General features: G+C 42.2%; 1 long non-coding RNA gene across 2 annotated transcripts in view; it reads right to left on the bottom strand.

Moving 5' to 3' along the window:
- LOC131481869 (uncharacterized) overlaps positions 1–13,009 on the bottom strand; it is an 88,864-nt gene that overhangs the window by 54,071 nt on the left and 21,784 nt on the right. For both annotated transcript variants that reach the window (XR_009246599.1, XR_009246600.1), the window contains exon 3: positions 737–787. This is a non-coding gene — a long non-coding RNA (uncharacterized LOC131481869). The remainder of the gene's footprint in view (positions 1–736; positions 788–13,009) is intronic.

The following is a 13,009-nucleotide window of genomic DNA, read 5'->3' on the forward strand; positions in this document are numbered from 1 at the left end:
GGCCAGTGCAGTCTAAAACACACAGGCTCAAGAGCAGAAACGGATGCTGCAACTCAGATTCTAGAAGGCACAAAGGAGGTGTCTGGTTTTTTACAGATAAATTGGTTCAGACTGCTAAGTAGACTCAAAGAGGGAACAGGAGATGCGGGTCTTCAATATTTGGGAACAACATACTTAGCACCATCTAATCTCTCTCACAGGCACTCGTTTTAAGGCAAAGCATGAAACATTTCCCCCGGCCACATCTTACAGCTGAAATATTCTAAACACAAACCCCATCCCCTCTCTCCACCTGCAGAGGCCCCATACAAATCACCAAGGATCACTGTGTAAGAAAGAGACAGTTGTGTGTGGAGCAAAGAAGAATGGAATCTGACCTCAGACCTTTAAATCCTTAGGTCATCTGGGGCTAAGCAGAGGTGGGTCAAAATGACTGTTTCTTTCAGAGATGCCATATTTTTCAAAAGCATCAGAATCGGGATGGGGGAGGGGAAGAGTTCCTTTTGTCCCATATGCTAAGCAATGGGTGTTGTCATTTTCAAAGTTATAAAAATTCATATCAAGGACAAAATAAAAAGCCAGACATGAAAATCTGAGCACTCAACAAAGAGGAACAAATTAAAATGCAGTATGCTGATATCATAAATCCAAAAATAAATACATAGGCAAATGTTTCTGAAGGGCATTCTTCCCAGTGCTCTTTCCTGATGCAAACACAACCCTTTCCAAAACCCACCTATTAGAAGGCCTGGCGATGGCTCTCTCTCATCTTGGTGTTCCGTGGAATCTGGCAGAAGGAAAAACAAATTGGCATCATCCAAAAGTCATTTCCATTTGGTTGTAGTCGCAGTATATGAGGGTGGGAAGTTGGCTCCAAACGTCCCTCTATAATTAAATTTAGTTTTGAATAATGTTACATTTTAGACTCCCTCGGTACAAACCAACTAACAACGGCAGACAGTGGTTGACTGGCAACATGCAAAAGCCAATCACAGACTTTTTTTTTTCCTTAATTGTCACAAATAAGTTAACCACAGGCAGCTGGTGGTGACGACAGAATTAACCTCAGCTCAGGGGACAAGGGCTGGTAGGCAACCGAAGTCCTAGATTTGCCCACAACATCATGAACAGGCATGTAAATGATGTGACCAGATGAAACCAGGTATGAGATACATGGAGTAAAATACTGTAAATCAAAAAATCCTTATGGAAAAGAGAATAAAAGGAAATTAATTTTGGTGGAAAAAATTTTGAAATCCATGCACACAAAGGGACTTTGAAAAGTTCATGGAAGGGCCCAGTGAATTAGCCTAGAGGGTAAAGTCCTCGCCTTGCATCTGCCTGGATCCCATATGGGCACTGGTTCATGTAACAGCTGCTCCACTTCCCATCCAGTTCCCTGCTTGTTGCCTGGGAAAGCAGTAAAGGATGGCCTAAAGTCGAGGGACACTGTGCCCACACAGAAGATCTAAAAGAAGCTCCTGGCTCCTGCCTTCAGATCGGTTCATCTCCGGTTCTTGCAGCCACTTGAGGAGTGAACCAACAGATGAAAGCTCTTTCTCTGTCTCTCCTTCTCTCTGTAAACCTGGCTTCCAAACCAAAATAAATAAGTCTTTTTTAAAACAGTCATGGCAATACACACAATGAAAGATTGTTCAAAATCACTTTGCACCCCCAAAATATATCTTTTAATTTCATTTCTCCATGAACTTTTTTGAGGCCATTTAATATTTCACTGAGTAAAATCAATTCCCCTTACTCAATGCTCCATGCTCATAATCCATCCACCAGCTCTTCAAAGACTTACTTTCCTTAAGATATCTAAATCTCATCCAACAGACATACACACACTCATGAAATCAAAAAAGGGCATGTAAAATTTGGACCCCAAATCTGATCCTGGAGTATGCACGCTTCCTGTATCACAAGTTACAGGCTACGAGGAGAACAGGTGCAAGTGGCTAGATACAGTACACTTGGGAAACCAGGAGTAAAATTATAACTACTTGGGAAAGGTACAAAAAGCCTTCACTGTTACGATGAATTACAGTATCTGCTCCATTTGTCCTCCTATTCTTAGTTCTTCCTCCTTAGTGCTCCCACTCAGATGTTTCTGTGAGCCATTCTCTGCAATATTTTTTTCACCCTTCCTCAAGTCACTAATTTTTAATCATTTCATTTATTCTTCTATGTTTGCTATTTTCTGTATCCATTATAAGGGTGTGAGAGCATCATATCTGCTTCTAAAATTCATGGGGGGCTACTTAGGAAGGAATGGACACAGGAGTATTCCCAAGAACACCACCATGTAAAACAACATCTTTCATTTTGCTCCCCAATTCAATAAAATTTCATCTCCACCATTAAGAATTTTTTTTAACTTTTTAGTGTTTTTTTTAATTTATTTATTAATTACATTGTATTATGTGACACAGTTTTATAAGTACTGGGATTCCCCCCACCCCTCCCCAAACCCTCCCCCCCATGGTGGATTCCTCCACCTTGTTGCATAAACCACAATTCAAGTTCGGTTGAGAACACCATTAAGAATTGAATCCAGTTTGTTACAAAGCAGCGGTCACATCAAACAGCAGTACTATTTTTATTATGAAATGGAAAAATTGCCACAGAAACAAAGTTTTGATATTTTTAGGAAAGAATACTTTAAAACCCATTTAAAAGACTGGATTTTGTATGCTATGCCAGTTTACAGGGGAGGGAGACACAATGAAAGTTCTGAGATGGTCAGTTATTGCTGATCGATACTTACAGAGAAGATGAATTAAAGGTAAAAAATAAATACAGTAAAACCAATGTCAAAAACAGGAAAACAAAACCAGAAAAAAACACCACTAAAGGGTTAGGCAGTCAGCATCGTGGTTAAGACAGCAGGTAGGGCCCGGCGTGATAATGTAGTACTTAAAGTCCTCGCCTTGCACATGCTGGGATCCCATATGGTCACCAGTTCTAATCCCGGCGGCCCTGCTTCCCATCCAGCTCCGTTTGTGACCTGGGAAAGCCAAGTCAAGGATGGCCCAAAGCCTTGGGACCCTGCACCCTCGTGAGAGACTTGGAAGAAGCTCCAGGCTCCTGGCTTCGGATTGGCTCAGCTCCAGCAGCTGCGGCCACATGGAGAGTGAACCAGTGGACGAAAGATCTTTCTCTCTGTCTCTCCTCCTCTCTGTATATCTGATTTTCCAATTAAAAAAAGAAAAGACTGCAGGTAGGATATCCACAGCATGCCTGTGTTTGATACTCAGCTGTGGCTCCTGGTTCCAGCTCCCTGCTAATGCAAACATTGGGATGTAGCAGGTAGAAAGTTCAAGTACTTGGGTCTCTGCCACCACATGGGAGACCCAGATGGAGTTCTCAGCTCCTGGCTTGAGTCTGGGCCTGTGCCAGCCACTGTGGGCATTTGGGCAGTGATCAGTACATAACAGTGCTCTGTTCACACCCCTCCTCAGAGCTCACATACATACGTTAGAATTAAATAGAAAACATACAACTAAAAAATGGCTCTTTTTCTAAGATGTTTCATCTAGTCTGACAAGAAGCAACTACATCTCTGTTCCTTGGACAAACAATGGAAACATGGGCCATTAGCAAAGCTGACAGAGTAGACATGCCTGAGTTTGACCATTTATCCAACATCCTGTCCCCCAAAACAGGAAGTGAATCACACAGCTGATGAATTACCCTATCTTTTTCTCAGAGAAAAGACAATGAGCTCGAGTTAACTCAGTATCCTGATAGTTTAAAATGACCTCAAAGTCAGTTCTGAACACTCACATAAGTGGCTTGCATTTACTTAGTATGGTTTCCATGTAAAAATAAGGTCTCCTTTGAAACACCAGGTTCATGCTTTGACTCTCCCTTTTGCGTCCCAAATTAACAGTCTATCAAGTAGAGAATGCTTCTGACATTGCAGCAGAGCTTAGAGGAGGACAGAGTTATATCAGCATGTTTCTCACACAGGGGAAGAAAATAAACAGAAAATAGTGAGAATGATGGAATATTTTTTAACCTTGGCAAAGGTGATCCTAACATTTGCAAAATAGATCATCTGGAAGGACATTATGCTAAGTGGAACAAGCAGATACAATCAGACAAACACTCCGGGATCCCACTATCATGAAAAACTAAAGACATGGTTGGCCCTCAATATCAGGGTCCATAGCCACAAAGTCAACCAACTACAGCTTGAAGATATTCCAAAAAACTGTATTGTAACTTTATTATTTCCTAAACAATACAATGTAAAATTACTTAGGTAACATTTACATGGTGTTAGATATTATAAGTAATCTAGAGATGGTTTAAAGTACAGTACACAGGAGGGGCTGAGCATTTGGTGCAGTGGTTAAGATGTTATTTAGGAAGAGAAATAACTGTACTCAGATTAAAAATACATAGACATATTTTTATCTATAAATGATATATGTTTAGGTCTCATTGAGCATCCCTTATCCAAAATGCTTGGGACAGGAAGTAGTTCGGTTTGGAATTTTATTGACTTTTGGCATATTTGCATATCCATAATGGCACACTTTAGGAATAAAATCCAATATGTCCTACAAAGAGAGCATGGAGGTAATTTCATGTAGTATTTCACAGTCTTAGACAGGAATCAAAGTTTCATGGTGTGGAGTTTCCCATTTGTAGCATCGAACTGGCATTCACAAAGGTTTCTCTTTGAAATATTTTGGATTTAGGGTCACTGGAATTAGGAATGCTCATTTTGTATATTTTACTTCAATATTTATAAATGTGAGTCTGCTCAAACTTCATAATGTGTAAAGAGTATTTCAAAAGTTCATGCAAAAAATGGGGTTAAGATACGTGTAAAGTAGCTGAAATTTATGCATAAATTTCTATGAATTCCTTGAGGATCCCTTCAAATGCATGCATCTCAACATTTTTTTTGTGCCAAATAAATGCATCTTTTGGTACCACTTTCTCATTTTTAAAGGAACATCACATGTGAAAATTGAGCTAGTCACCGTGTCCTTAGGGGGATCTGTACCAGCAGTTCCTTGGTCTGAATTATTTAGAGTAAGAGAGAAGAAAAGAAAATAGGAGGATGAAGAGAGGTGATAAGAATCAAAACATGGTCAAGAGAGGGGAAAGACCGTGTAGTAGAGAGAGGACAAAACTGACAGACTTGCCCCTTGCAAGTTTACCTGTAGCTTTCATTCCATTAACCCATGGCCTAAGCCATTTAGCGATTTAAGCTTGGAGAGCTAAAGAGGGTGCAGCGTTGGGGTCATCCATAGGTGAATCGGGCTCTTTCTGTTTTAAGGGTCACTGATTCTTCACTTAAATGAGTATCTGGCATGTGCTGCCTACTTGGTCACAAGGAAGGTAGGAGGCAGCGAATGGGATGTGGTCAAGGAGATGCATTATCATTACTGCCAGAAGAAAAAAGAAAAAGAGAGTGGAGTGAGAAGACCTGCTCCCTCTCAGTGATCCTTTAGGATGAACCTTCCACGGATGTGAAGGCACAACATAAAGTCAAGATGGTAATTCCAGGACTGGTCCATTGCCACATCGCACCCTCAGCAAGATGCTTGCTGTTTCTGTCACCCTAACGCTGGAGGAAAGGGGCAAGTCTGAGGTCTTAGGCTTTTGCACATTTCTACCAAATTCATCACCATGTGTCCCACTCACTTTTGTTTCCCCATAGGACATTTAGATAAACAAGCCTCGAGAATTATATGAATATTCAGACATCCTTCAAAAATAATTATCACTCACATTTGTACTCTTTTTTTCCTCCCAAACTCCTAGAGTGACTGTTTTAAATTACGGTCTAATGTCCCTGCAGAATTAGGTAAACCAAGTAGTTTGAGTACTGTAACAATAATAATCACTAGCTTTGCTTCTTTATTAGTGGTTTCAGAGAGAAACTACATTTTTTTAAGTGAAAAAGTTTGCTTCAGACTCAATTCTTGCATACCAAAGTTCACTTTGTGGTGGAAATTTAAAGTCTCGTTATGAACTCTCGCATGTGGGGAATTATGATGATGGAAATGCTGACACATTAGTCACAGCTGGCTCTGCAGAAATGCTTTCAAACATGTTGACTCTCCCATATGAAGTCAGTCCCCAGATCCTAGACCACTGGGATTGGAAGCTGTAAGTGAAGCTCACCAACAACAAAATCACAGTGAGGGCTACAAACAGAGATATCACATCCAACTGTGTTCGTGTGGACCATTAAATGTATTTAAAAAAAAAACACTTGGCCAACTTATTGAGAAATTATCAAAAATAATGTTACTTCTCATAAAGAAAAAGAAAAAAGAAGACAAAACACAAAGACACCATGGATTTGGACACACAGAAGTCCAGAGACTTCAGTCTATTTTGTGTAAATTTACATCCTATTTGTGAAAAGGAAGGAACTACATGAGAATTGACTACTAGATAGCAAAGTTAAAACCTCCTGATTGAAGATATCTCGGCTCAAAACCTGAATTTCAAAGGCTGAGCTACATATACTGTTTTGGGAAAAGAAAATACAAAGACATGTAAAAGCTAATTGGGTGTAGTAAGTACCTTGATAGTCAACAGATACAATTTCTGTAAACTGTCCCAATTTTTGTAGCCTCACAGCTATTTCCAGCAGCATCCTCTTTAGCACATTATTATAAGACCCAGAGTAGAGAATGAGGGGAAAATGAGCTGAAAGATTTTTTTCCCACCATTTCTGTCTCTGGCGCTGCATCTTAAGTCCACTCCTTCACATACCCATCCAGGGTGCCCACTTTTCCGTGAGGTACTTGTGTCTCCTACATGATGAAAGTGACAAGCACCTGTAAGCTTGGTTCCACACAGACCTTCCAGAAGATCTCAAGTGTACCCAGGCAATATCACCCTATTTATATGTTCAATCAGGGCAAAACACCTTACTCCAGAAAAGAAGACCGTGAGATGGGAGAGCTTCCCCTTACAGCCTTCCCTTTGGGCCTTCTCTCTTGCTCACCCTTTGTGGGCAGCTCACACGCTCACCTGCGCCCTCTCCTCTTCACCCACCCCCCGCTCCAGCCCCCATCTCTCTTGCCTTTTTTTGGCAAATCTCCTCACAGGTTGCTCACACTCATGTCTGAATGTCTTCTCACTCTCCCACTTTAAATATATGCTACTCTCATTACTGTACTTCACACGTGCCTCTGCTTCAAATGATTATCTCACGAAAAGGCAAGAGTCATGGAATAAAAACTGAGAAACACACCCCTACAATTACTCTCCTTCATCCGCATTCTTGGTCCCAAGGTGGACAGAGCAGAAACAGAAGCACATGATCAGAGGGCCAGGACCTGAGTCCTCTGCTCAAGCTTCTTGGGGATGCACACCTTGGGATGCAGTGGTGATGGCTGGAGCACTTGGTCTCTGCCACCCACACGGGAGAGCCAGATGCATTTCCAGCTCATGCCTTTGGCATTACCCAGCCCTGGCTGCTGCAATCATTTGGAAAGTAAACCCTCAGATGGAAGGCTCTCTCTATTCCACTATGCATTTCAAACAAATTGAAATAAATAATGCAAGCTCACAGAAAATGAATATTATGAAAAAACTATGCAAGGATTTTAAATATTCTACTTCTACTTTCTATCAAAAACAGAAATAGAAGCATGCTTATACATCACAAGGTTAAAAGAGTTTCCTACATTATATTCTAATTAAGCTTACTCAGCATAAAGATACATAATTTCATTCTCTTATCCAATTATTTAAGTCATTGCATCTTCAATAATCAAAGCCAGCATGTCTCAAGAAAAAAAATATATTGCATATAAATGCTTCCCTAATTCTTACCCATAGGAGGATGCTTTCCTGACAGGTAATTGCATCTAAAATCTCTGCAAGCAGGTATGACAGGAAGTTAAATGTCAGCATGGCCCAAACCAGAAACCACAACCCTGTCACTTGCCCCCTCAATTCCTCATTTTGTTACATGACACTACCACCTACCCAGTCAGAAACTACCATAATCTTTAATTTCTTATATTTAATCATTGCATTGTATCTTTTTACTTTTCAATGACCCCCTCTCCATGGCTCTAGTGTCATGGTCATCAAGACTTACCCAAAGAATCCAATGGAAACCTGCCTGTTTCACAGCTCTGGGTCTCCAGTTCCGCCCACCTACTTCTATAAACTCTCGAGAGTTTGAGTTTTAACCCAAAACCTCTCTCATGTCCCTCCGTTTCTCTAAACTCTCAACAGTAGCCCTAGTCTATGGTGTTGATTCCTCAAATGTGCCAGCCAATGTATGTGGACAATGGAGGGCACTGTACTTATGAACAGCTGAGTTATCCACAAGAAATTCGGGGAAGGGGAGTGGACAGGCATTGTGGCATAGTGGGTTAAGTTGCTGCCTATGAAGAAAGCATCACGTTCCCCACCAGTTTGACTTCTCTTCCAATCTACTCCCTGCTAATGGGCCTAGAAAACTAGTGGACAGTAGATGGCTCAAGTGCTACCTAGGACCTTGCCCTCCTCACTGAAGAGCGTGATGGAGTTCCTGGCTCCTGGCTTTAGCACAGCCCAACCCCAGTCACAGCCAGCCATTGCAACCGTTTGGGGAGTGAATCAGCAGATGGAATAGTTTTCTTTTTCTTTTTTTTAAAGATTTATTTATTTTTATTGGAAAGGCAGATGTACAGAGAGAAGGAGAGACAGAGAGGAAGATCTTCCGTCCAATGATTCACTCCCCAAATGACTGCAACGGCTGGTGCTGTGCCGATGTGGAAGCCAAGAGCCAGAAACTTCCTTCCGGGTCTCCCATGTGGGTGCAGGGTCTCAAAGCTTTGGGCCATCCTTGATTGCTTTCCCAGGCTACAAGCAGGGAGCTGGATGGGAAGTGGGGCTGCCAGGATTAGAACCGGCGCCCATATGGGATCCCGACGCGGTCAAAGCAAGGACCTTAACCACTACACTATCGCGCCGGGCCTGAGATGGAAGTTTTCTGTGTTCCCATCTACCTCTGTAATTGTGCCATTCATATAAACAAAAAAAATTTTTTTAAGAAAAAAAATGAGCTCTTTAGTCATGGCCTAGGAACCTGAATTTTAAAGTATTCTTCATATCATTTTTTAAAAGGACTTAATTATTTTTATTGGAAAAGCAGATCAAATTTACAGAGAGAAGTAGAAACAGAGAGAAAGATCTTCCATCTGCTGGTTCACTCTCCAAATTGCCACACCAGCCAGAGCTGAGCCAATCCGAAACCAGGAGCCAGGAGTTTTTTCCGGGATTCCCACACAGGTGCAGGGTCCCAAAGCCTGAGCCATCCTCCACTGCTTTCCCAGGCCGTTGGATGATTCTTGATAGATGGTTGTACAATTACTACTTTAAGGAAACTAGATTTCCAGGGACACTGTTTCTTTTAATAATTGAAGTAGTCCTTTCAGTAAACTAGGTGCTTCAAGATCTCAGTGGGAGTGAAAAGGTAGTGCATTTTGCATGTCAGTTAAGCAAGGTGGCCAAGCATGCTGTATCTGAATGTCTGGGTTCAGTCACCAGCCAGCTCCTCTGCCTTAGTCCAGCTTTCTGTTATGCACACGCTGGGAGGCAGCAGGTACTGGCTCCAGTCACGGAATCCCTACTCTCCATGTGGGAGATACGGATGGAGTTTCAGGTTCCTGGCTCCCATCTGGCCCAAACCTGCCCATTCTGGAAATGTTTTTACACAACTTCCATCTCCCCAATAACCTAGTGTCCACTCCAACGGCTCCACATCAACAGCTATAAGAGACAGAGATGTTCTATGCTGCCACATTCAGCAGATTTTTGGGTTCATACAATTGCTGTCTTCTCCTTAACACTCTTTTCTCGTCTTGGATTCCAACAGGCTCTCATGTGTTGCCGTGTGTTTCCACTCTTACTCTTCAGACTCTTTGCAAGCTCATCTCCCATCTGGCTGTGAAATGTTCTAGTTCAGAGGGCCGGACTCACTGGCCCTATTCTTTCCTTAGTCTCTTTTCTTTCCCTAGTCAAGCTCACTCACTGTCTCTACACTGTTATCTCTTTAATCCTGTATCTCTGACTTGGGAGAAACTTTGGACTCCAAAGCAGTAAATTCAACATCCTCCTAATGTCTCCTGCAGGTATCACATAGGGCTTGACCAAATCACTTTATCATCTGCAGTCACACCATCTCCACCTCCTTTCCTGCTTAAGGCATAGGTTACTATGCAGCTTGTTGGCTATGTCAAGCTCCTTGGAATCACCTTGAGATTTCCTCCCACATCTAATCTATCACAAAATTCTACTGAGTATCTTAGCTGCTCACCAGTGTTATCACTCCTCATTCCTAACAGCACTAGATCCAAAGAAGGTGCACAAAAAAATGCATGTGATGCAAGTATATGAGTGATTTTTATAGGAAATGTGAATCATTTATATTTCCATGTATGACATTCTCCCTTGTCCATTTTACATGAAAGTTATTCCACACACACACACACACACACACACACAAATCCACTTTTATTGTAAAAACTTGGGCCCGGCGGCTAAAGTCCTCACCTTGGACGCACCCCAGGATCCCATATGGGCGCCAGTTCTAATCCCGGCAGCTCCACTTCCCATCCAGCTCCCTGCTTGTGGCCTGGGAAAGCAGTCGAGGACGGCCCAATGCCTTGGGACCCTGCACCCGTGTGGGAGACCCGGAAGAGGTTCCAGGTTCCCGGCTTTGGATCGGCAGACACCAGCCGTTGCGGTCACTTGGGGAGTGAATCATAGCACAGAAGATCTTCCTCTCTGTCTCTCCTCTCCGTATATCTCACTTTGTAATAAAAACAAATAAATCTTAAAAAAAAAAACTTGCAAGCAGGTATTGACTTGGTCAGTCACAATGCCCATTCTTCAACATGGCTCCTTCCTTATGGCTCTCATGTTCCAATTTATGCAGGACATAATAATAGCATCCCTGTCTTTCAGTGACTTAGCATGATAACATTCCTTCCTTCAGGTTTTAGCACATGGCAAACAGTAACAAGGTGCAAAACAATGATTTATTTCTTTGGAAGTCAAAGTAACAGAGAGAGGTAAACACAGAGGGACCCTCCATCTGTTGCTACATTCCCCAAATGGCCGTAACCATCAGGTCTGTGAAAGGCCAAATCTGGGAGCCAGGAGTTCCACACACATCTCCCACACAGCTGGCAGAGACCCAAGTACTTAGGCCATACTCCACTGCCCTCCCGGGTCCATTCCCAGGAAGCTGGACAGGAAGTAGAACAGTCAGAATCCAAACTAATACTGTTTTATGGAATGTGGGCATTACAAGTAACTGCTTAACCCACTGTAGCACAATGCTGCCACCCAATTATTTTTTAATGACTTCTTTAATAAAGTCCGAGAAGACAGAACAAAAGACAAGAGAAAGAGGAATGGGCAATCCTGATGTGACAGAGAGCAGCTTTCCCTCCCCACCCATTCTTCAAAGAATAATGACAGCTCTCTTCCTTCCATTGTCCAAAGACGGAGAAAACTGAGTCCGGGGTCTAGGAGTGGGGAGAGTGAGGGTATGACCAAGAGGCAGGTTCACATCAGTACTTCCTGTGAGATGGTAGCCTAAGACATTCAGGTGAGGGTCAACACTGCAGAGGTAGGTTCCTGTGACTGTGGGAAAAGTCGTTAGCAAAAGGCTATGTACACAAAGCTCTTCAACCACAAGGCTGGAAGAGAATCAAAACAAGCCCAAGCTTAATTAGAGCTGAAGATTTCCCGGCTGGGATCCATGTCAGAGGTTGAGCTCCCCAACCCATCATGGTCCAGGCCATTCCACCTCCAGCAGGACAGGCCATGGTGACCACCAGAGACAGAGCAGTTTAAAAAAAAAATCTTTCATCCAATTCAGCATTCTCAGCTCCAGGCACTGTGGTAACCCCATGCTTGCAGCTCTTTGCTCCACAACTCTCCTCCTCTTCCATAAATTAAATTAATGAGGAGTTTTCTGAAAGAGTACATTCTCTTAAAGGCTCTGTTATGCTGAAGTTAATGGCTCTGACATTGAGCCAGGCCAAACAGTCACAGGCGGCAGTAACTCTTGCAACAGCTCCAAAACTTAGCCTCAAATGTCACCGAGTCCTACCCTGATCTTTCTTCCCCTTTGATTATCTCATGCTGTTTTTCCTTCCTCCCCCAACATTTTATAACAAACTAAAACGCATCAAAGAGACCCGTTAAGGATGTGAAGATTGAGAAACACATTCAATCTTAATGTTATGATCTTGTCTGTTTCTTCCCACAGTGTGTCTCTAAGAGAAAAGGACAAGTGTAAATTTGATGCCCCACAGAACAGAACAACAAAACACATCGAGCAAAACAGGGAGAGAGCATTTTCCAAGGCTGGCACACTCCTCTGATGCTTAGCACACGCTTAGGGCAAGGTCTGTGTTGTAGGTGGGAAATGTGAAGAGATGGGGATGTGCTGGAGGAAACTGAGCACACTCAGCAGAGTGTTCGCTTCAAATCATCTTGAACCAACATGTCATGAGGGGAGAAGCAAAAAGATGGATAAACAGAAAAGGAACTTGTAAGCAGACCCTCATATCAACATATATAATTACTATGAGCTTGGAATATACACAGTGACGTCTAGGTAAGTTTTTAAGTCTCCAATGCAAAAGTTGTCTAGAATTATATTACAAACTCATTTACCCTGAAAATAAAATGCAAATATCATTTTCTAAATTAAATGGATACAAATTCCTGCGTGCACATTAGATATAAAAATCAGTGCTGATAGAAAAAACTTCTATGACTAATGTGGAAAAAAAAGAAGGTGGGGAGGGAGGGAAGAGGAGAAGGGAGAAATGGATATATATATAGATATGTATATCTACATACAATGGAAACTGTGTTTGCATCTACTAACCACAGCGTATCTCTGTCAGTGATCATTTTGAGTTTACAGTGAACTCCACAGAACACTGAGTGTGTCACCTAGTGTTCTAAGGTTCCAAAGAGATGCTAACATGAGGGGTCAACACCTGGA

The sequence above is a fragment of the Ochotona princeps genome, chromosome 1 (genome assembly GCF_030435755.1).
Source record: "Ochotona princeps isolate mOchPri1 chromosome 1, mOchPri1.hap1, whole genome shotgun sequence".
Taxonomy (NCBI): domain Eukaryota; kingdom Metazoa; phylum Chordata; class Mammalia; order Lagomorpha; family Ochotonidae; genus Ochotona; species Ochotona princeps.